Raw genomic sequence first — 24405 nt, forward strand, 5'->3', positions numbered from 1 at the left:
TCTGTTGTTAAGCGAGACAGCTGTTAAGTGAATATTGCCCCATTTTATATACTTTTTTGACACAGTTGTTAAGTGCATCCCTGCAGTTGTTCAGTTAGTAACATGGTTGTTAAGCGAGTCAGGCTTCCCCATTGACCTTGCTCATCAGAAAGTCGCAGAAAGTGATCACGCGACTCTGGGATTCTGCAACTTACTGAAACAACCCCCCCCCCCCAAACAAAAGTCCTTGTAGTACAGAATTCAGTGGAGCACCAAACTCTTGGTTGAAACCAGGACAAAATCTTTACTGAATTAAGCCGAGCTAATACGATTTCTCTCCAGGGTTGGAATCATCTCATCTTTCTATCACATTAAAAATGAGAGGTCAGAGGTAATTTTCTGAGGTGGCTGCACACGCGAGGATTTCAGAAACCACGTTTTAGGCTGCTTTAATAGGACAACGTGAGGTCTTCTATCCCTTTTTAGCCCCATCCTTGTAGCCTCCTTGCTACCCTTCCCTTGTTAAAACCCTTTTCTCAAAATTAGCAGCTTAAGAACAAGTATGAATTGAAAAGGGTTTTTTTTCCCCCTCCTTGTCAAGGGTTATACTGTGAGTAGCTGCTAAAATGCGACATCGTGAGGCTTTTATCTCCCTTTTATTATGCCTATTTCCAGAATACTATTTCAGGTTTTAGTGGTGGGAGAGAAAGATTCCAAGACTTTTAGATATATTCAGAATTAAATGGCAATCGCAAACACACGTGTGCACTCACAGACATATACAAAAGCACAAATAACCACGCACTTTTACTCTTTAATGAATATATTAAGTTTTTTTTCCCCCTTTGAGATCTCCTAATTATGTAGAAGGGCTGCTGATTTATTATGTTATCAGCCATATTTTTCTTCAAGAGTTTAGGGGTCACATGCGTTCCTTTTAGTGTGTGAACAGGCTTCTTTTTAAATTAATATTATTTTACCTACTAGGTAAAAAAAATGGGGAGAGGTTATAGGATCTCCTGCTCGAGCAGAGATTGGACTAGTAGACCTCCCAGGTCCCTTCCAGCCTGTTATTCTGTTCTGTTCTGTTAAGCAGGAGGGAGAACAATGGTCTTTCTTTCTTTCTTTCTTTCTTTCTTTCTTTCTTTCTCTCTTTTCCTCCCTCCCTCTTTCCTTTCTTTCTTTCTTTCTTTCTTTCTTTTCCTCCCTCCCTCTTTCCTTTCTTTCTTTCTTTCTTTCTTTTTTCTTTCTTTCTCTCTCTCTCTTTTCCTCCCTCCCTCTTTCTTTCTTTCTTTCTTTCTTTCTCTCTTTTTCTCCCTCTTTCCTTTCTTTCTTTCTTTCTTTTTTCTTTCTTTCTCTTTCTCTCTCTTTTCCTCCCTCCCTCCCTCCCTCTTTCCTTTCTTTCTTTTTTTCTTTCTTTCTTTCTTTCTTTCTTTTTCTCTTTTCCTCCCTTTTTCTTTCTTTTTCTTTCTTTCTTTCTCTCTTTCTCTCTTTTTCTCCCTCCCTCCCTCCTCCCTTCCTTCCTTTCTTTCTTTCTTTCTTTCTTTCTTTCTTTCTTTCTTTCTCTTTCTTTCTTTTTTCTTTCTTTCTCTCTCTCTTTTCCTCCCTCCCTCCCTTCCTCCCTCCTTCCTTCCTTCCTTCCTGCCCCTAACCCCCCTACTCATCACTGACAGTCTTTAGGACAGTGGTTCTCAACCTTTCTAATGCCGCGACCCCATAATATAGTTCCCCATGTTGTGGTGACCCCCAACCACTTATACATCACCGGGTGCCAGGGGCTTGGCCAAAGAAAAGGGGGAAAAAATGGCAGACAGCCTTGTTTGGCGACCCCCATGAAATGGTCGTTCGACCCCAAATGGGGTCCCGACCCACAGGTTGAGAACCACTGCTTTAGGAAAAGTGGCAGAAACAATTCTTTCTTTCTTTCTTTCTTTCTTTCTTTCTTTCTTTCTTTCTTTCTTCTCCTTTTTTTTTTTGAAACAGACTGAATTCCCCACTGCCTTGCTAGCTAGAATCTCAAATCTTGGTTATCTAATGGTCCATAAGTCTTAGCTTCAGTTGCCATCTCAAATCTTCTCTGAGGTGCAGATCCCCGGGGTCTGTGGTTGTTCATCTCAGCGTGAGGGAGTGCAAACATCGCTGGAAGATATAATTCAATTTGAGCATAAGTATTAATTTCACAGTCTATTGTTATGGTATCGCCTGATAATATAGCGAAGGCTTCTCAATTCTGTGCTTGAATGCAATGATTCTCTCTCTCTTTCTCTCCCTCCCTCCCTCCCTCCCTCCTTCCCTCTCGCTCTCTCTCTCTCTCTCTGTCTTCCAAATGAAGCTCTGAGCTTCTTTCTTTAATTACAATGTTCCAACTTGGTACATTCCCAATTTAAGCTTTCTACTTTTCTCTAATAGCACATTAGTCTGCCCTCCGGGTGGCAGAAGAGAAACTGTGAAAAGCATTAATGGCAGCTCATCAATTGGGTGTAAGTGAAAACAATAACAATATAATAAAGTTGGAAGGTACCTTGGAGGTCATCTAGTCCAACCTCCTGCTTAGGCAGGAAACCCTATACCACTTCAGACAGCATTAATTTTCGTCCCTTACAAGACGTCCATGTAACAAGCATGCATGCTTAAATTCCACTCCATCTGTGCTTAATATTTCAACTATTTTTTCCCATCATGCATTCAAACGTTCAGTGTTGTTTGCCAGAAACGTTCAGCATTAGCACTGTTGACTTCGAACAACTAACAGAATTTCTAGTTTAGGGCAGAGGTCTGCAACCTTGACCACTTAAGTCCACAAGTCTTAAAGTGGTCAAGGTTGCAGACCCCTGGTTTAAGGCAGTGTTTTCTCAAAAGTGGCCACTTTAAGATCTGTGGACTTCAATTCCTTTCATTGCCAAACATTCCCTTCCAGCATGGGGAATTCTGGGAGCTTGAAGTCCCCATATCTTGAAGTAGCTATGTTTGAGAAACACTGCCTTGGTATTCCCAGTGTAAGCCAAGATAAACCATGGTCCTGCATGCTTCTACGTAAACATCAACTAAAAATGGCCCCAAAGAAATGGCGAGTTTAGCCCTAGCCAGTTAGCTTAACTTGCTAAATTAAAAAAAGCCTTGTTGTACATGTAATTCCATTTTGTCCCTATGTCTCGTGCGGTTTTTTTTGAGCGCTCTTTATGGCTTGCGATATCAAACCCTTAAAGGGCTGCAATTTGTGGTTATGAGGCTGGATTGTGGATACTGAGATTGATGGCTGTTTTGGTTGCGGCAAATCTGAGTTAAAGAGGCGTAAACAACAGGATGTCAAATGGCAGCACGGACTCATTAACGGAGATTTTATTTTTTTTATTTTGGGGGCTTTGGGCTCATCTCAACCCAGCTGTGCTATGCACACCAAGCCGATGAGTTCACAGCAGCCAAGAGCTTCAGAGCAGGAAACTTTCCCACATTGTAATTCAGCTTCTAAACCCCAGTTTGGTGCTTTTTGCAAGCTTGTCAAATAGCTGGAGGTTTTATGAATGTCTTTATGCCTTCTAATTTGTTTTCTGGCTTTTGAGGGCATCCATGTGTGGCACGTTGCCCACTGCAACGTTTTGAAATGCATTTGCTCTCCTTCGTGTCAAATTTTCGTTGCTGGGCAATTCATGTGGGACTGTAAAGCAAGGCCTGAGGGGAATAGCATCCTTGTCTAAAGCTAAAACTTCATCCGTCAGTTTGTCCTTAAGAAAAGGCTGAACGTTGCTTTGGAGAATTCCACTGCAACTGGATGGCTTTCAATCGCTGTTTACATTTACAGGGATGTTGACTGAGTGAGATGCAATATTATTTTTCATTCCTCCAGTGCATGCACGCAGGGGTATAGTAAAGATTTTAATGTATATTAATAATCGTGAAGATGATTTGTTTATTTTGTCTTTAAAAGGATGCAGACTGAAAAAAACAATTCAGGAAGAAAAAGTGTTGTTGCAGTTAAGAGAATAAGAGTTGGAAGGGACCTTGGAGGTCTTCTAGTCCAACCCCTTCTTCAGTCAGGAAACCCTGTACCATTTCAGACAAATGGTTGTCCAGTCTCTTCTTAAAAATTTCCAGTGTTGCATTCACCACTTCTGGAGGCAGGTGGTTCTACTGGTTAATTGTTCTAACTGTCAGGAAGTTTCTCCTTAGTTCTAGGTTGCTTCTCTCCTTGGTTAGTTTCCACCAGTTGCTTCTTGTTCTGCCTTCAGGTGCTTTGGAGAATAGCTTGACTCCCTCTTCTTTGTGGCAGCCCCTGAGATATTGGAACACTGCTATCATGTCCTCCCTCGTCCTTCTCTTCATTAAACTAGACAGACCCAATTCTAGCAACTGTTCCTTATATGCTTTAGCCTCCAGTCCCCTAATCATCTTTGTTGCTCTTCTCTGCACTCTTTCTAGAGTCTCAACATCTTTTTTTACATCGTGGTGACCAAAACTGGATGCAGTATTCCAAGTGTGGCCTTACCAAGGCCTTGTAAAGTGGTATCAATATTTTACATGCTCTTGATTCTATCTCTTGATAGTTGATCAATGGACAAAATGGAGAAGTCTGACTGCAGGGCACAGAATCCTATCAGGCTCAAAGTCACCTGTATTTTGCAAAAGTTGTGGTTTAATTTTATCTCCCCAGAGTTAGACAATGATCCTAGATCATCCTTGTCAAACTTCTTTCGGACAGCCATATATCTTGGCAGTTTTTATTTTATTTTGTTTTATTTTTGTGTGTATTTATTGCAGTGTAATTCTTAAGACTTCCACCCTGCCATTCCTTCGTGGGCTTTGAGATAAGCGAACATTTCTTCGTCAGAGTAACTCCAAGCAGAAATCAAGTGACAATGAGTATAACAAATTATGTATTTTGAACAAATATAACCAAGGTCAAAATACAGCCTGAAGGAGACATGGAAGATAGAACAAGTTTTTGAAATAATCATAAGCTACTGCAACCTCTCAATTTCAATTTTTTTAAGTATGAAAGGGAAAAGAGGAAGGAAGGAAGGAAGGAAGGAAGGAAGGAAGGAAGGAAGGAAGGAAGGAAGGCAAGAATGCTAAGTCCACAAGTCATAAAAGGGTCAAGTTTGCTGCTCTAGACGATGTTGGTTCTGCTTCAATCTCTTCCTCCACTTGGTTTATCTGGATCTTCTCTCTCCATGTTTGTTTTGTAGTTTTTTGCCCAAATTCTAGACTATATTTTTCCTTAATGGTTATTTCCTCCTTTGTCTGCATTGGAGATTCCATAAGAAACACTAATCTACCGGCCCCATCTTTTCTGAAGAGTTCCCAAGATCAAAGGCTTTATTATGGAAATCCACGAAGCCAGCCTGGGCCTCTGTTTGATCTGCTTCTCTTCAGCCTCTTTTGAGGTTGTTCAGGTAAAAGGATGTTAACATTCCCTGAGTTTTAAGTTTTTTCAAGTTTCTTCCCACTGGCAGAAAAAATGGGGGCTTCTGTGTAATAGTATTTCTAACGATACTCCAGCAATAAGGAGTATTGTCATGGGGACCAGATGAGGGATGACATGTCGTCAAGACAACCTTATTAAATAGCTCCTCCTGGGGAAACAGGCGGGAGAATGCCAGCAAGGGTTTTTACTCCCTTAAATGAAAAAAATAAAATACAAACCAATGATTTCTTTCTGCATTCATACTCAGATATTGTATTGGCATCTCAGTTCAGTCTTTCAGAAAACTTTCTTGATCTAGTTGCCTGAGATGTGTTGGGAAGGATAGTCACAGAGTTTCCAAGTAACGTGACCAAAAGAATTTTGGATGTTGTAGTTTTCCACACCATTGGAAGGTATCTGCTAGGAAAATGATCGTTGGGATGGTGCTATCAAAGCTATTTGCCCTCTTTCTTCCTTCCTTCCCAGTGCGTGACTGGTTGACTTTCAACCCTCTTAGAGGCTGTGTTTGCACAACATACTCAAGCGAGGCAATTGGAAGATCAAGCAACTGCATTTGAATAACTTGCTCAATTTCATTCGTCTCAACTACGGATGGGTAGGGAAGCCCCCCCTCTCTTTTTTTAATCTATCTATCTATCTAATCTATCTATCTATCTATCGATATATTGATCGATCAAACGATCAATCTATCTATCTATCTATCTATCTATCATTTCTCTCTCTCACTCTCTCTCTCCCTCCCTCTCCCTCTCTCTCTCTCTCTCTCTCTCTCTCTCTCTCTCTCTCTCTCTCTCTCTCTCTCTCTCTCTCTCTCTCTCTCATCTATTTATCTAGATATCTATCATGCAAATTTAGATGGCCATCCTTCTTGCAGTTTACTCCAGGCTGTGGACAAGCATAGAACCACATATAAAAGGCAATAGAAAAATAAATAAAAACAATAAAAATATCGGATTAAAAACACTGGAGAAAACAGTGCTTTAATGGCTCATCCCTGGAAGCTTTCAAGATGAGACTGGACTGCCATCTGTCAGAGATGGTGTAAGGTCTCCTACTTGGGCAGGGGGCTGGACTAGATGACGTACAAGGTCTCTTCCAACTCTTGTTATTCTGTTCCGTTCCGTTCTGTTCCATTAAATCCCCATCCTTCTCTTCTCTTCTCTTCTCTTCCATTAAATCCCCATCCTTCTATTCCATTCCATTCCATTCTGTTCCTATCCATTGCATCCTTCTATTCCCCATCCTTCTATTCTGTTCTGTTCCGTTCCGTTCCGTTCCTTTCCATTCCATTCTATTCTATTCCATTCCATTCCATTAAATCCCCATCCTTCTGTTATATTCTGTTCTATTTCTATTCTGTTCTGTTCTGTTCTGTTCTATTATTATCTATCCATGAAGGGCTTTAAAGGTTCACAAACAGACAGGTAGTCAAAGGTCCTTTTCTACTGTTGCTTCCTAACAAATGCTGAACCCTTTGAATGAGGTCTTCTCCATGCACAAAACTTGGGACGACTGCATCTATTCCTTCCCTTCAAAAAAAGCTCTTTCAGATGATTGTGTCAAGGCTGGGAATTGCCTATTATCTGCAATTTCTTCCCCACTACATTTCTGGCAATTAAATGTCTGGAAAGTGTTTATCATTCTCGCCCTCTCACTGTTCACTATCAATGTCTTTCTCTTAATGTCAGTATCATTCTGGACTGTGTGGGTGATCTAAAAATACAATTTCAGAGAATGAACCTACCATCTGTGGATCAAACAAGGATTTTGGAACAAACACCCAATGTTATTTTCAAGCACGTTGACCAGATCTCTTTCATCTTCCTAAAATGGCTCTATTTCAACAAAGTGGTTGACAAGCAGTGTTTAACTCCAAATATATTTTTCCCAGAGGACTTTCTTTTCTCCTGATTTGAAGACATTCCTTCAGCATATGCTGTTCTTGGATAGAATTCCAACCTTACTGCTGAAATGGCAAGTAGCTGAGAATATTTCAGATGGGGGACAGATCTAATTTTCATGGGGAAATATGTGCCTCACCTAGAGGAAAAGCTAGATATTCAAAGTGTCTGCATCGCTCAAATGGACCCACTCATGAAGTGGGAGAGCAAAGTCTTCCAGATGTCAGAATAGAGCTGAAGTCTTGGAAGTCTTCTAGTCCAGTCCCCTGCTCAAGCAGGAGACCCTATACCCTTTCAGATAGGTGGCTGTCCAGTCTCTTCTTAAAAACCTCCAGTGAGGGAGCACCCACAATGTCTGAAGGCAAATTGTTCCACTGGTGGATTGTCTTCACCGAAGGAAGTTTCTCCTTAATTCTAATCAAGGAGAGAAGCAACCTGGAATTAAAGAGAAACTTCCTAACAGTGAGGACAATTAACCAGCGGAATAGCTTGCCACCAGAAGTTGTGGGTGCTTCATCTCTGGAGGCTTTTAAGAAGAGACTGGACAGTCACTTGTCTGAAATGATATAGGGTCTCCTGGTTGAGCAGGGGGTTGAACTAGAAGACCTCCAAGGTCCCTTCCAGTTCTATTCTGATTGATTGGCTCAGAGCTAGTACAACTATGCATCCGAAACCTGTATGTTCTGAGCCCTCACATGAAATGGGAGACAGCAGGGGCAACACAGAGCTGGTGGTGGCTTGCATAGACTGCAAAGAGAAACTCTGAGATGATTGGGAGAAGAGAGAGGTGGCTATGGACCAGCTGGGTTTTGCCACATTGGAATTCCAGTTCATCCGGGTTTGGAAAGTGCTGGTTTGATTGGCGAGTGGGCACACGGCAGAGCAGAGGAGAGGGGGATAAAGAACTGTCCTGTTCCTCCAGAAGACCCATCTGAAATTTGTCTTAACTGAAACCTGGACGATCAAGAGGTTCTGGGTTTGGCTTGTCCAAATCACAGCACATCTGAACTAAACACATCTGAACTATCTCAGCCAGACTAGAGTCGCTCCAAGCCTACAGAACAAAACAGATTGTTTTCATGCGAACCTCTCGACATCACTTTCAACCGATTGATTAAGCTCCTACATTCGGGAACAGGACAACTTGCTACAACCATTTCTTTGATGTTAGTGTAATGTTTGTCCCAAAATGAGTTGTCCTCTGGCGAGTGGGCTGTGGTGGGTTGTCCCACAATGAGTTGGACATGGTGAGCTGACCGTGATGAGTTGTCCATGGCTGCCTGAAAGCAACTACAAAATGCTATGATCACAAATGATTAAAACGCCAACACAAGTCTTTGACAAATCCAGTGCATGATGCTCTCTTTTTGATAAGAGCAATCATGTATTAGAGCAAGGGGGCTTTCCCCCTACTCTAAATGGTATTTTTCCCCAAAACTCTTGGAAAGGATGGGTGTTTCTCCATTTCTGAATTACAGTTCTATCTACCCAGCTTTGAGTCACTAGAAATCTGTAGCAGTGTGAAACTTTCCCCGTCGGTCAATTCTTATTCTGCTTCTATTAGCTTTCTTCCCAAGTCATCTTCAAAAGTAATAGTTGATTAATTGGGAACAAACTTTACACATCTCAAGCCTGCCTTGAACTGTGTTAGAGAAAAGTAGAAAATACTGCTTTAAGATCCGTACAACCAAAGACAACTTCATTTGTGGGCCACAGCAGCAAAGAAGAAGTGTTTGTGTCATTGACCCTTCCTACTTCAGTACTGGCTACTGACCAGTACTGATCCACAGCTCGGTGGTTGGGGACCTGTGCTCTAGAGAATAAGTCAATCCCTCTTCTCTGGGACAGCCCTTGAAATATTGGATGATAATCCCCAGCCCCAATCTTTCTTTTTCATAGGCTAGACATGCTTAATTCCCTCATATGATTTAGCCTCCAGACCCTTTATTCTCTTTGTTGTAAGACTCTTTCTAGGGTCTTAGCATCCTTTCAGGATCATATCCCCCATTTCTGGGCAAATGGTTCCCATTATTATTATTATTATTATTATTATTATTATTATTATTATTTTGCAAAAGAAACATTTGCTTTTAATCACTTACTTTGGGATTGAACAGAACCCTAGAAAGCCAGAGAAGCAGTGGACTGTCACCAAGAAGATGGCATAATGATCTCATTGCTTAAATAATGCAAAATCACAGTCCCCGGGTAATGCTTTCTGCAAAATTCTCTTCTCTTTTGAAAAATTCAGAAAGCAAATTACAGTTTGACAAATTGAAATGGCTACTGAAGGAGGTGCAGCAGGGAGCCTCCCTCCCTTTGGTCTTTTTGATGTATGCCTTTGAGGGGAATCTTTACGCACATGTCTAGGTCTCCTCATAAGCAAATGAGGTCAGAAACACCCCACAGAGACAGCTCCGAAGCTGGAAGGAAGAGATGCAGCCCTAAATGCACAATATAGAATGGAGCATCTCTTCAGCTTAAAAGACGATCGTAATAAAAATGGGAAATGAGTCTCTTAAAGCTGTCCATCAACAACTATCACTTTGATCAAACTGTGATCAGAATTAGGAGAGTGGGCAAGGGAAGATGACAAGGCCTTAGCTCTCTCTATAACACTGTTAGAGAGATGGTGGTGGTGGTGGAAGCAACCTCATATGCCTCTTTAATCTGGATCACTTCTTGATGCCAAGATCAATAGAGGGCTCTGAAGTCTTTAAAGTGGTTTTCCAGAGCCTGTCCACTTACTTACCATGTCTACTTCGCAATGTTTTTTTTTTCCTGGGAAAAGTGTAAAAAAGAGAAACAAAGACGATTAGGGGGCTGAAGCAGTGGTGGGATGCAAATATGTGAACAACCGGTTCTCTGCGTGGATACTGCTTCTGGAAGTCCATTCTGGGCCTGGGCAACAAAAAATTAGCTACCGGTTCTGCCGTAGTGGTGCAAACCGGCTGAATCCCACCGCTGGGTCGGAGGCTAAAACATATGAAGAACGGTTGTAGGAACTGGTTATGTCTTGCCTAGTGAAAAGATGCACTGGGGTGACATGATAGCAGTGTTCCCAATATTTGAGGGGCTGCCACAAAGAAGGGGGGGTCAACTTATTTTCCAAAGCACCGGAAGGCAAGACAAGAAGCAATGGATGATAACCAGTAAAGAAGAGAAGCAATCTAGAACTAAGGAGAACTTTCCTAACAGTGAGAACAATGGAACAGCTTGCCTTCAGACATTGTGGGTGCTTCATTACTGGAGGCTTTTAAGAAGAGACTGGACAGCCACTGGACATTCCACGGTCTGGAATGGTATAGTGTTTCCTGCTTGAGTAAGAGGTTGGACTAGAAAGGGTTAGGCAACCTTGGCTCTTTTATGACTCGTGGACTTCAGCTCCCAGAATTCCTGAGCCAGCATGAGGGAACTATGGCCCCTTCATGACTCACGGACTTCAACTCCCAGAATTCCTGAGCCAGCAAGGGGGAACTATGGCTCCCTTTAGGACTTGTGGACTTCAACTCCCAGAATTCCTGAGCCAGCAGGCTCAGCTTGGAAACCTCTCCCTTTCCCCTCAGCATGGCTGGCTCAGGAATTCTGGGAGTTGAAGTCCATGAGTCATAAAAGAACCAAGGTTGCCTAACCCTGGACTAAAAGATCTTCCGACTCTGTTATTCTGTTATTTATTGTCTTCAAAAGTGTTTGATACCAATTTGCAATCATCTTTACTTCTGCTGGACTCAAAACATATAGAACACTCTTTCTGCCTGAATCCCATAAAAGAACATCAGACTTTCAAACTCAAGCAATGTCCATACAGGTCTGGAGCCAATGCTAAAGTTGTTGTAAAAATTCTGGCTAGATGTAGACTTCAAAGTAAAAAAAAAAGTTTGAATATAAGCAGTTTTGTTCATATTCAAAAGCTCACAAGTGTTCCTTGTTCCACCCTGAAATAGCTCAGTCCACAAATAGCAACCAAATTTCCAGAAATAAAATCTTCAACCAGCACCCTCACATTTATGAAATGGTGTTATTCATTTTAGCAAAACCATATTCTCCAGCAGTGGTGAACAGTTTGGCAATTTCCTAGGCCTGCCTATCATAAAAGCTCATATCTTGGCTTGGCAAAGACTCTACTGTTAGATCAGACAGCAAAATCCTGGCCTCAGAATTTCATTACCAAGATGGAGGAAAAAAATAGAAAAGGGAGAAAAAAGAGAGATACATACCCAGGAATGTTCTGTGGGGCATCTCAGCCAGATGACTTCTCTGCAGCTTTAGAGATATTAGAATTTCAGCTCTAACTCTATGAATGTTGATTCATAGCCCTAAAAACAGCAGAAGTGATGCATAGAATATCTGGACAGTATGCTATGCTGGCATGGTTTCTTTAAAACTAATATTCTGTTCTTTCCTACCCCAGATCAAAATAACAGAATAACAGAACTGGAAGGGACCTTGGCGGTCTTCTAGTCCAACCCCCTGCTCAAGCAGGAGACCCTATACCAGGGGTAGGCAACCTTGGCTCTTTTATGACTCATGGACTTCAACTCCCAGAATTCCTGAGCCAGCCACGCTGAGGGGAAAGGGAGAGGTTTCCACGCTGAGCCATGCTGGCTCAGGAATTCTGGGAGTTGAAATCCACGAGTCATAAAAGAGCCAAGGTTGCCTACCCCTGCCCTATACCATTCTGGATAAATGGTTGTCCAATCTCTTCTTTAAAAACTCCAATATTGGAGAACCAAAAATTCTGGAAGCAAGCCGTTATGCTGATTAATTATTTGAAATATCAGGAAATTTCTCCTTAGTTCTAGGTTGCTTCTCTCCTTGATTAGTTTCCATCCGTTGCTTCTTGTCCTACCTTCTTGTGCTTTGGAGAATAGCTTGACCCCCTCTTCTTTGTGACAGCCCCTAAAATATTGGAACACTGCTCTCTTGTCACCCCTAGTCTTTCACTAGACATACCCAATTCCAGCAATCGTTCTTTATACGTTTCAGCCTCCAGGCCCTAATCATCTTGGTTGCTCTTCTCTGTACTCTTTCCAAAATCTCAACATCTTTTTTATAGAATAGAGTAGAGTAGAGTAGAGTAGAGTAGAGTAGAGTAGAATAGAATAGAATAGAATAGAATAGAATAGAATAGAATAGAATAGAATAGAATAGAATAGAATAGAATAGAATAGAATAGAATAGAAAGCAGGTCTTCTAGTTCAACTCCCAGCTTAGGCAGGACACCCTACACCATTTCAGACAAATGGTTGTCCAATCTCTTCTTAAAAACCTCCAGTGATGGAGCATTCACAATTCTGGAGGCAGGCCATTCCACTGATTAATTGTTCTCACTGTCAGGAAATTTCTCTTCAGTTCTAGGTTGGATTTTTCCTTCATAAGTTTCCATCCATGGCTTCTTGTTCTGCCTTCAGGTGCTATAGTAAATAGGTTGAACCCTCTCTTTTTGTGGCAGCCCCTCAAATATTGGAACACTGCTATCACGTCACCCTTAGTCCTTCAAAACAGTTGTCCTTTTTGTAGTAGCTATTGTCAAAATTATATTCACATTCCTATAAAGGGCTGTCAATTTGTATCCAGACCAAATATAAAAAGAGCACCATAACACAATGCAGTGTAGCAAGATCTCGGTTTGATGTTCCCACCTGATAGGACATTTCTGACATCAATCCAAGAAAGAGTGTTCTCCATGGCAACTTCCAAATTCTGGATCTTTCTGCCAGGACTAGACTAATTCCATTTTGATTGCCCATCTGTGAGAGGCAAATATGTTTCATTTAAATGAACATTTAGTATTTAATTTGAACCGGGTCCTGAAATAGGTTTCAGTTGGAGGATGTGACATATTTCTTTAATTATCAACGGAGAATATTAAATGGAGTTTCTCTTTTGTGTCATACCCGTAGTTATGCTTGTGTTTGTACTTTGCTAGCGTTAAATGGCTTGAAAGCAATTTAGAACAGAAAGGTTTCAGGTCTTAAATAACAGGATGATTTTCTTTGAAAGCAAGTGTTAACTTCAGATCAATTTTTCTCTGTGATGGTACATACCTCCAGATGGGTTGGAAATACAATTCTCAGAATTCCCAGTTGGAATTATCTAAAGTGCATCAGTGAGGCAGGTTTGAGGAGAGTTCCCAATGCTTAATATTCTACTGTTTTAAAAGTAAAAAAACTCTTGTACAGAAATGGGAACATCTGGCTGGAGAGCCAGATTGTTCTCAAGACCCTTTCCCGAGGGCAGGAGAATATTATGAGCTGTGGACCATAGATTCCCCTGAAGCTAAAACATATTAAAAACGGTTACAGGAATTGGGTAAAAGTCAATGGAGAGAAGGTCCAGGGGTGACATAATAGCAGTGTTCCATTATTTAAGGGACTGTCACAAAAAAAGAGGCCGTCATCCTATTCTCCAAAGCACCAGAAGGCAGGATAAGAAGCCACGGATGGAAACTAATCAAGGAAAGAACCAACCTAGAATTAAGGAGAACTTTCGTGATAGTGTGAACAATTAATCAGTGGAATAGCTTGCTTTCAGAAGTTGTGGGTGCTCCATCATCGGAAGTTTTTAAGAAGAGATTGGACAACCATTTGTCCAGAATGCTACAGCATCTCCTGCTTGAGCAGAAGGTTGGACTAGAACAGTGTTTCTTGGCAACTTTACGATGTGTGGACTTCAACTCCCAGAATTCTCCAGCTAGCATTGCTAGCTGGAGAATTTTGGGAGTTGAAGTCCACACATTGTAAAGTTTCCAGGGTTGAGAAACACTGGACTAGAAGATCTTCAAGTTCCCTTCCAATTCTGTTATCACTGCTTCTGGGCAGTCAAAATCTCTTGAAAGACACTCAATGCTGATTCAATTCCTCTTGCTGATCCCAACAGGATCCACTGCGACTAGTGAACCAGCCTCAACCTGGTCTGACCTTTCTCATTGTCCAGAGAGCAGCAAATTGGGGAAAGGTGAGGTGTGCCAGAATTTAACTGTTGGCAACAGCAGCGTGCTAAACCACAATACCCTCCTGTGCCATCCTAGCTCTTTATAGCATCATATTAAAAAAAAAACTATTAAAGGGTAATTGCTTGTCTTGGCTTCCAGAAAGCTTTCAGGGGATCTGCTAAAAATTGAGGAATGATTCCTGGGCCCATCACAAGATCTATGAGCCGAGTGCAGGCGCAGCTGCATTTATAAGCAAGTTCCCCATTGACTGGTTTACACCCTGACGATGATGGCAGATTTTGAGCATCGAAAGCTTGGTTATTTATTAAAACTTTGTTGTTTTATTTCCTGGTGATCGTCTTTTTATCTATCGAAATACATACATACATACATACATACATACATACATAACCAAACAAATAAATGTGAGCATCAGGGAATACTATAAAAATTTTTAATAAAATTTAGTAAAATACCAATAAAATTTCAATAAAATTACAATAAAACGCCTAGCTTTCGTCAGCGACTGCTGACATAATCAGGGCTCAAAATGCCGGTCAGTAGGAGAGTCCCCTTTATAGGTTGGCCAGGGTCTGCACCTGGCTCCTAGATCTTGTCATCGGGCCTGATGGAATAGGCTGTTTTCCGGTTGCCAGTTTCTTATTAGCAATTATTGTTTTCTTGCATTTCTTGCTTGTGTAAATGGCATCAGATGTTTTCTCTTTGCTAAATTCGGTGTTCGGTGGAGTGTTTCACCTCTTTTTTTGCTTCGTTGCCACACCCACTTTATTTAGTTGTGTACTAAAATTTTATAGTGTTCCCTGGTGCTCACATTTATTTGTTTGGTTTTAAATATGGATATACCCAGGGATCATATTTTTAGTGTAATTGTAGGTCTTTGGTTGTTCGGGTTTTCTCCCGCGTAAAATTGGAAGTGTCTTGGCAACGTTTCCACGAAGTCCCATTCGTCATCTTCAGGCTGGTGTTTTCAGCTTCGTGCTTTAAGCAGCAATGTGTGGTCTTAGCTGTTTCTTCCTTTTAACTGCCAGTGGGGGTATGAACTGATTGGGTGGGAGCTTGGGTGGGAGCTTCGTCCTAGAAGCACGAAGCCGAAAACACCAGCCTGAAGATGACAAATGAGACTTCGCCGAAACGTCGCCAAGACACTTCCAGTTTGACGCGGGAGAAAACCCGAACAACCAAAGATCTACACACACACACACACACACACACACACACACATATGTTGGCTGCGGCGAAGTTAACTGTGGGAAGCTGGCCGTAGTGAATTGTCATAGACCCCCTGCTGCCCCCCCCCCATGCTCAGAAGGCTGTCTCTCGGGAGAGGAGAACTACAACTCCCAGCCACCTCTCTGGCCGGCCCCTGCGAGATGCCTCGCAGGGATGACTGGGTGGGGGGGGGGAGGAGGAGGTGGTGGAGGAGGAGGAGATGCCGCCGAAGCCCAGCCATCCTTGCTGCTGCTCTACCGCGCGGCTTGGCTTTCCCCCGCGGTGGGCGACCCCGGGCCGGCGGCGGCGGTGGCGGCGGCCGAGGGGGCGACGGGGAGCGCTCGGGACCAGCGGACCCTCCACCAGGCGGCGGAGCCAATGGCAGCAGCCGGGGGCGGAGCTGGGCGGGGATGAAGGATGGAGCTGGCGGCGGCGGCGGCGGAGTCCAGGAGAAGCGACGGCCGGGGAGCGCTGCGGCTGCCTTGCTCTCCCGCCCGCCCGCCGGGAGCTGTTCAGCGCGCGAAGGTGCTGAGCGCCGCGCCCGCTCCGCGGAAGCCCTGAGCGCCGCCTCTGCAGCTGGAGCCATGGAGCCCGGGACCCCCCTCTGCCCTGGCCAGGCACCCTAAGGTACCAGCGATGCGCGGGCGGGCCGGACGAGGGATGGGGCGTCAGCCAGCCGTCCCCCCACCGGGAGCGGCGTCCGCGGGATTCCACGCCCATCGTCCACGGCCGCGGAGGATGGGAGCAGCTGGCAGGAAATCTCTGGGGCTCGCTCGCCTTTTCTCCGGCCGGAGGTTGCAGGGCAAGGAAAGCTGGATGTGGTTGGGAAAGGGGTGGGGTGGGGGGTCCGCGGGGCAGAAGACCCTCCCCCCCGCCCCGCAGGCCGGGGTCTTTCTCCTTCTCCTCTCTCTCCTTCTCTCTTTCTTTCTCTTTCTCTCTCGCGCCTTCTTCCTCTCTGCCTGTACCGACCGGGAAGCGGGGGGGAGGTCGTCTGAAGGCTGAGCGAAGGCAATGCAATCCTAGCTTTCGCCTCCGACAGGCCGCCCCCCCCCGAGACGTGTAGAAGAGGTCCGTGTGCCTGAGAGAGCGAGGGAGACGCCATATGCCGGACACGCCCCCCCCCAAACTTGGCTTCGCGGTGCCCACTTACACGCGCGCGGGGACACGGCGCCGTGGGAACGCGGCCCGTCTTGGGGAGGAGGCGCGCTTCAGCTTGGAAGCAGCCCAGCCAGCCGGATGGCAGCTCTCCCCCCCCCCCTCCACCCCTTAGCTACCTTGCTGCCTTTCCAGGTGGGCCTGGCGCTCTCCTGCCCCTACCAGCTGCAGCCCCACATTATCCGAAGGGCGCCAGGTTGGGGACGGGCTGTTGCTTGCGGGAGCAGGAAAGATGGTCGCAAAATGGTTGCCTGGAACGGCCAACGGCCCCTCCTCCCCTCCGCCCTCCCATTCTTGCCCCGGGTCCCACGGCCACCTCCCTTCCCTGACACTCTTTGGAGCCCCAGCTTCTCCCAGATGCAGGTGTGTGAGGCGGGGGCGGCGGAGGCCAGAGAACCCCGCTGGGGTGGGCGTAGTTGCTGGCACGGAGCTGATGGCTGCCGGGGAGGGGGGTCCAGATGGCAAGCGACCTCCTTTGTGACTTGGCCTGGGCGATGCTGACTCGGCTCGGCTGCGCCTTCTCACGCTTCTCACGTGCGGGTCCTTCGCTGCCTGGGGCGGTGGGGGCGGGGAACTGGACGGGGTCCCCCAATAAGCCCTTGTGCAAGGAAGGCGCCGATGCCCTGGAGAAGGGCCGGATTTGTCTCGATGGCACCTGTTCTCTCTCTCACACACACACACACACACACACACACACACACACACACACACCCTTTCGAGGCTTGGGCTCTTCTTCCAGACTCCTCTTTGTGTTTGTCTCTGGATCTCTGTTTTGGGTGTGTGTCTTGTCCAGGATTAGGTGTAATGGAAAGCCAAGGGTGGATTAAGGTGCTCCCGCTGAGCAAGAAAAAAAGAGCTTAGCAGCACAGCAGCTATGGTAGGAGAAGGCTGGGTTGAAGGCTGGAGCCTGGAGGATAAAGAGCCAGCGTGGAGTTGAATTCAGGGGAAGACCAGCATGGCAGTATAGAGAAAGGCAAATGCCGCCCAGGAGACGTCAAGCTAAGGGAGGGGAGGGAGAGCAAGCAAAATGCTCCCCCCACCCAAGGGGAAAAAAAAATTCAACCCTTTGTCTCCCCTAGCTCCAAACGAACCGTGCGCAAATGACCATTCAACCTTATGGCTTTTGGGCAATCGGTTGCCTGAATTGCAATAGCAAGTCAGGCACAATGGAATCCTATAAAAGCACCCTCATCCCCACCCAGGAACTGAAGCTGTTGTCTAAGATAAGCTATTTGGCCAGTGTGTGGTTGAGAGAGACAGAGAGAACGGAAGAGAGAAAGAGAAAGAATGAGGAGAACAGAAAGGGGAAGAGAGAAGGAGGGGGAGATGAAGGGGGAAGAGAGAGGGCAGGGGAGAGGGAGAGAGAGATGGGGGCAGAGAGAAAGAAAGAAAGAGAGAGAGAGAAAGAGAGAGAGAGAGAGTAGGGAGAGAGGGAGACAGAGAGAGAAATTCCATGCCATACATATGAATGTTTAAAGGGCAATGGGAAGGGGGCTGGGCCATCTTAAATGGCTGTGTATGGCTGCACAACAAGGCTGGGCTGGTTGTGGTACCACATGCAGGCCCCTGCCCTTAAGCTTTTGATGGGAGAACGGGGACTCTGTGTGCCTCTTAGCCATGCAGGGCAAAGCCATCTGCCAAAGCCACCAGCGCCCCCCTTTCTCCACCTCGTTCTGGCAATTCGGTGGAAATTATCAATCAGATTTCAGTTCCGGCTGGCTGTTTTTTCCAGTATCCAGCAGCTGTTCTGTTTTCTGATGTCTGTCTGTCAACAGATCTTGGCTGAGAAAGGAAGAAAGAAAGAAAGAAAGAAAGAAAGAAAGAAAGAAAGAAAGAAAGGAAGGAAGGAAGGAAGGAAGGAAGGAAGGAAGGAAGGAAGGAAGGAAGGAAGAAGGAAGGAAGGAAGGATGCTGATCAGGGAGAATGCAGAGGGTCTTACGGCTGGCATGGCCCCCCACTCTTCTGTACCCAAAACCCTTTGCGGTTCACAATGGCTGGTCTTCTGGTTAATGCAGGTTAGCTCTGCCACTTCAGACAGGATTGTTAATGTGAGGGTGGAAAAGGAGGGAGGCCCCAGCTCCCACACCCATTTTTCCACTGCATGTCTCTGGGTGGAGCAGAAATTCTCCTCCAGTTTCTAAGAGCCGGGCTTGCAAATACCCATGCCTGCTGGGTCTAGCAGACTACCTGTTGCACAAAGGTGTGACAGAGGCAAAGCACAAGCCTGTTGCTCTTCCTAGCTGAGGTCTTTTTCTTTCTTTCTTTCTTTCTTTCTTTCTTTCTTTCTTTCTTTCTTTCTTTCTTTCTTTCTTTCTCTCTCTCTCTCTCTCCCTTCTTTCCTTCCTTCCTTCCTTCCTTCCTTCCTTCCTTCCTTCCTTCCTTTCTTTCTTTCTTTCTTTCTTTCTTTCTTTCTTTCTTTCTTTCTTTCTTATTTGAGGACCAGATGAGTGGTGCCTTTCTTTCATGGTTCCACTTTGAGGCCCACTATGAATCAATGTCAGATCTTACTGAGGCTGCTTTGAACTATTCATGCAAGACTGCTCAGACAAGGAAACTTGAAAGTCAACTGTGTGGTATTAAAAAGCCAAAAGTAGAAAAAATGTTTGTGCGTACGGAAAGTGGAAAAAAATTCAGTTGATTTCCAGTCTTGACACTTTACTAAAAAGCAGAGATGTCACCAGTTTTTTCATATTTGATCAGATCCTGTACAGGGGGTCCTTGACTTAGAAACATAACGGAATTTGCCCATGATGGTCATAGGTCATGATGGTTGTAAAACAGGTCAACCACATGACCAACCCAATTTTACTACTTTTTTGTGGTGGTTGTAAACACCATAGTCGTAAAAAGAGACCACCACAGTTGTTAATGCAAAAACCATGGCCATTAAGCGAGTCCATTGTTCGCTATGGGCCGGTTTAATTAAGTGTTGGATGGGGGAAAAATGCCATAAAATGTAATCATGGGACTGTAGGGCCCTGCAAACAGAGGTGAATACACCCCAAATGTGGTCACATGACTGTGGGGGAGGTCTGACAACCAGAACTTTGGAACTGGTGTCATAAGTAGAGAAGAGGGTCATTGTAATTTCAAACAGTTGCTAAGCAACTGGTTGTAAATAAACACAGGTGTCCAGATAGTGGCCACAATCATTTGACTGAAGAGTCTACTCCTTTATTTATTTGTTAGAATAATAATAATAATAATAATAATAATAATAAAGTTAGAAGTTGCCTGCAACTGTCTGTGGCTGTCTTTGCATATCTATGCTGCGAAGGGGTTGATGGGTAAGCATAGATTGCAGATAGTTGCAAATGGGACAGTGCATACACCTCCCAGATCTCGACTAAGCGTTGTGCGGAGGTGCATGTTTTCCTGTATAAAAATTAAAAAATATATCAAAGTTAAAAGTAGCTGAAAACAGGTGTTTAGCTTCTGGAAATTTAATTTTAGGATTTCTGTTAATATGGGCTCCTGGGGCTTCAGCTCAGCTTTGTATGGGTGGTGGATTAAACCTTGATGATCTCAGCCAGCAAATTGTACCACATCAGGGGTAGATACTTTGCAAATGCCATTTGTTTTTGTTTTTTCTGGCCATATTTAATTTGTACCTATATGATATGCCTAGCTGGATAGCAGCATCTTGGCTGATCTTGGAAAGCCAAGTAGGATTGGAGCAAGAGATCTTAAGGAATGCTTAAAAATATAGGCAGGACTAGAATGGAAAGTTAGAAGAATCTCAAAAGGCAATATTGCACTGGCAAAATGATTCTCCATTATTGCCAACACCTACACAAACACACCTACTCCGATATGTCTCCAAAATGTTCCTATATTAACTGTACATTGTAAAGAGTGAGATGGGAGGCACATCAGTTTGACAAATAAAAATAGGTAAACTTGGCTAAAGTATTGTTTTAATTTCCCTAAATGTAATGTAGGTTTTATCTTTAATTTGGTCATGAAAAGCTGCATGCGTGTGAAGACATGGGACTATTTTATGAAAAGCTTTCTTAAAAGCTTTTCCCCTTACCCTTGGTAAAATGCAGCAAAAAATAAACACTGGATTAAGGCAGGAGGATCGGAGGTCCCATTAAATAACCATAATCTTTATCTCCTGATTCTTCCATGAGTTATCATTTTGCCTGGGGTTAGTTTCTGTTTTTGATAATTGGTTTGGATTTAGTTATTTATTATTTGGGATTTTTTCTTCTTTCTGTGTGAGATTGTACCCACCCTGAGTCCTTTGAGATTGGGGTGGGCTATAAGGGCCATAGATTGATTAATAATAATGATGATGATGATGATGATGATGATGCAAAGAGTAGGTGGAGAGAGAGAAAATGTTGCAGACTCTTTCTGGTTTCTCTGGCAAAAACAAGAATTAATGTACATCAACCCCAGTCCATTATAACCCAATCTTACGATTTATATTAATTGCTTTATTTGGTATCCTAGTATGATTTATGTTGTTTGCTTATTTAGTATCCTATGACTATCACTTTGTGTTGCATCTTACGATTTACGATGAATGTATTTTTATGATGATTATGATCATGATTTATCACTTGTTGCTTGTATGTACACTGAGAGCTTATGCACGGGAGGCAAATTCCTTTTGGGTCCAATCACACTTGGCCAATAAAAAATTCTATTTCTGTTTCTATATGTTTAATGGCATATAGTTTGGCAAGGTTTCTGTATATAGGTGAGGAACCATTAAGGAAACTGCTTAGAAGAACCTCATTGTGTCTTCCTTGGTTTTTGGAGACCGACATCAACCTTCCTTTGTCTTGTCTAAAGGCTACAAGGAGGAAGACGTGGGCCATTTTTTTTAAAGATTTATTCTTTTCCATAAGGGGATTTTGTTCATCAAAATTGTTTACACAAATCGGTTGGCTCCAGGTACTTATTTCACACCTTAACCCATCCAGAATGGAAACATCTGGATTTTTAAGAGAAAAGTCTGCAAACTAAAAAGATCTATTTTGCCCCAAATGGAGGGGGGAGGTTAAGATGTACTTCTCCACCTAGTCTGGAGACCTTTGGGAGAACCATCAATGAGTGTTTGAGAAGGCAGGCTGCCTACATAGCTTGGCCACTTTAAAGCTTGTGGGCTTGTGGACATCAACTCCCAGAATTCCCTTGCCAGAAGTCCATAAATCTGAAATTTGCCAAGCTTGGACACCCTTGTTTTAAGTCATTGTGGGAACCCAACCCAACCCAATCATTACGGTTCATGCTAACATACTATCATGCAAGTGTATTGTGTAAATTGAGTTGCTTTATTCAATAAACTGTCATTAAGGAAACCGGGATTAATGAAATGCATGACCACACTCTGTTGTCGTGTAACACATCTGGTGAGAAATAGGGATTTGCATTTCTTTTGGCTAAAAGTCCTAGCCTTGCTCCATTTTCTTCTATTCCTCCGTGATTCCTTTGAGTTAGAAAATCACAGTTTGTTGAAACTCTTGAGTGTCATTGCATTACCTACCTCACATTTTATGTCACAGTCACAGCATTCACATTGAGAAACAGGGTTCCAGGCTTAGTGTCCGGTAAAACTCTGTGGGGAATTACGAATGACGTCGGCAATTGCATTTGAAGAAAAACCAAGCTGTCATTTTTTTTCCCCCCCCCTGGCTGCTTTCTCAGTGAAAATTACCTTTTCCTGCAGATATACCTTCAGATTCTGGAAAACGATTGAATGTATTTGCTGCTTAGGCAAGTCTCTAGTGCCTTTTTAAAAAACATACATTTAATAGGTTTTTTTTTAAAAAAAGAAACATGTAATTAATGTTTAGCATCTGTAAAATCATCATCATCATCCTAAATTATTTTCCAGGTTTCTTTAAGAAAAAGTAGGACAAATAGGAACCTGTCAGATGTGAAGAATCAGTATCACAGGCTAAGTTCCAATTAAGATGACTTATTGCTCATGCAATAAATTATCTTAATTCACAAGAATCATCACAACATTCACAAGAAACTAGTCAACTAACGGTCAACACCAAATTGGCCATAGATAAGACTCAATGGAATTCAAGAGGGGCTGAACTTGGATTGTTTGTGGGGACGTAATGACTCCAGGCTGATTCCTCTCTTAACTCCACCTTCAGGCTCTTCGTCTCCTTCTCTTGCACTCTACTTTATTTGATCTGCACAGAAAGAATCCTGTGATGGGATTAGAGTAACCACCGCCTTGATGGATGATAATATTTCCCTGCAAGGAAGTCTATGGGGGTCTTCTGAAAGATCAAGATGGCAGATATGCCAACATGATTGAAGACCCACCCCTTCTGACATGTTTTGACACACATAAAAAGGGGGCAGGGCTTTGTTCGCATGGCTACGGCAGCCATTTTGTCTTGCTGTTGTATTAGAGAGAGGAACACAGGCAGAGAAAGGGGAGGGAGGGAGGAGGGAAGGAAGGAAGGAAGGAAGGAAGGAAGGAAGGAAGGAAGGAAGGAAGGAAGGAAGCAAGGAGCTCACTTGTAGACACTCCTAACTTTTGGTTGAGTAGTAAATCAACAGGATTCTTGTATGCCACCCAGACACGCTGTCAAACCCCAGGGAAATCAGAAAATCCAAGCAGTTTAAATGAGTTTAAAGATTTATTGCAAACTTAAGGTCTCTACAAGAATCTGAACTACTAACGGTCCAAGCAAATTGGTAGTAGATATGAGTCAGTGTGATTCAAGGTGGGCTGGACTTAGATGTTTTGTGGGCTTGAAGAGATTTGAGACTGATGATGCATTTGACCCCCTTCCTTGAGCTCACCTGGTCATCTCCTACAGTTGCTTTCCATGAGATGGGCGGCCATATTAATTCGATAAACAAACAAACAAAGCAGATTCCATTTTAGCTCATGGAATTGGATTTGCCTGGGATGGATCTGGATAAAATTTTACTACCATGGAGAGGTGTACTTCAGGGTGATAGGAAGTGTTCAATTGTACACAGTGAAAGGGAATATAGTACCTGTTCAAACAAAAGCTATTTCCAGCAGGCTGCTGAAGCCATGGAAATATGATCAGATAGCGGCAAAGCTGCATGCTGGAAAAAAGATTGGAGGCCAGACTCGCAAACTGAATGGAGACAAAACACACAAAGGGACAGGATGCTGACCAACAGTTGCACAAGCTGGGAGGTGTTTGCCGAGGCAGAGACCTGGCCAAGATGCACACTGAATTTGATTTAACCTACATTTCAATTGCATTAAACTAAGGAAGATATACTCCATTCAGGCAGTTGTATGTTTAATAGATTATTTAGATGTAGAATAATTGAATACACAGACATTGCATTAACTTTATGATAGCCATAGAATGCCAGTATATTTCATTATTTCCTGGTTCTGTCATATGAACCAGGGCTGTTTGGAGGCAATTGTGTGAACAGCAGCCATCGGGTGACTAGACAAACTGTTCCTGGCTGGAAGCTCTTTTCTGGGAGTTCCAGTACAAGCGCCCAAATGTTAAATATGCTTATTCAAATAAAAGGTTGAGTGCTCCTGCAGGCCACTCATAGGCAGGAGAAAAGAGGCAAAGGGGGGGGGGACTAGAGCCCAAATGGACAGGGTCTCTGCTTAAGTCTGTTTTCTTCCATTGGTACTTCCTATTTCTTGCATTCCTTCCTTCCTTCCTTCCTTCTCTCTTTCCCTCCCTCCCTCCCTCCCTTTCTTCCTCCCCTTCCCTCCCCTCCCCTTTCTCTCCCTGTGTGCCTCCCTCCAACACAGCAACAAATGACTAAGGAAGGGAGGTATAGCTTTCTATCTAAAC

General features: G+C 43.7%; 1 protein-coding gene across 7 annotated transcripts in view; it reads left to right on the forward strand.

The window, feature by feature from the left end:
- The window catches only part of SMPD3 (sphingomyelin phosphodiesterase 3), a 124502-nt gene that overhangs the window by 16763 nt on the left and 83334 nt on the right, over nucleotides 1-24405 (forward strand). For 2 of the 7 annotated variants that reach the window (XM_039353512.1, XM_039353516.1), the window contains exon 1: nucleotides 15764-16093. The exons of the other annotated variants lie outside the window; for them this stretch is intronic. The gene's annotated coding sequence lies outside the window, so the exon portion shown is untranslated. Of the gene's footprint in view, nucleotides 1-15763; nucleotides 16094-24405 lie in introns of those variants that run through there. 7 annotated transcript variants of the gene reach the window in all.

The sequence above is a fragment of the Crotalus tigris genome, unplaced genomic scaffold (genome assembly GCF_016545835.1).
Source record: "Crotalus tigris isolate CLP2741 ecotype Arizona unplaced genomic scaffold, ASM1654583v1 scf7180000018525.42219311030:4301911, whole genome shotgun sequence".
NCBI lineage: Eukaryota > Metazoa > Chordata > Lepidosauria > Squamata > Viperidae > Crotalus > Crotalus tigris.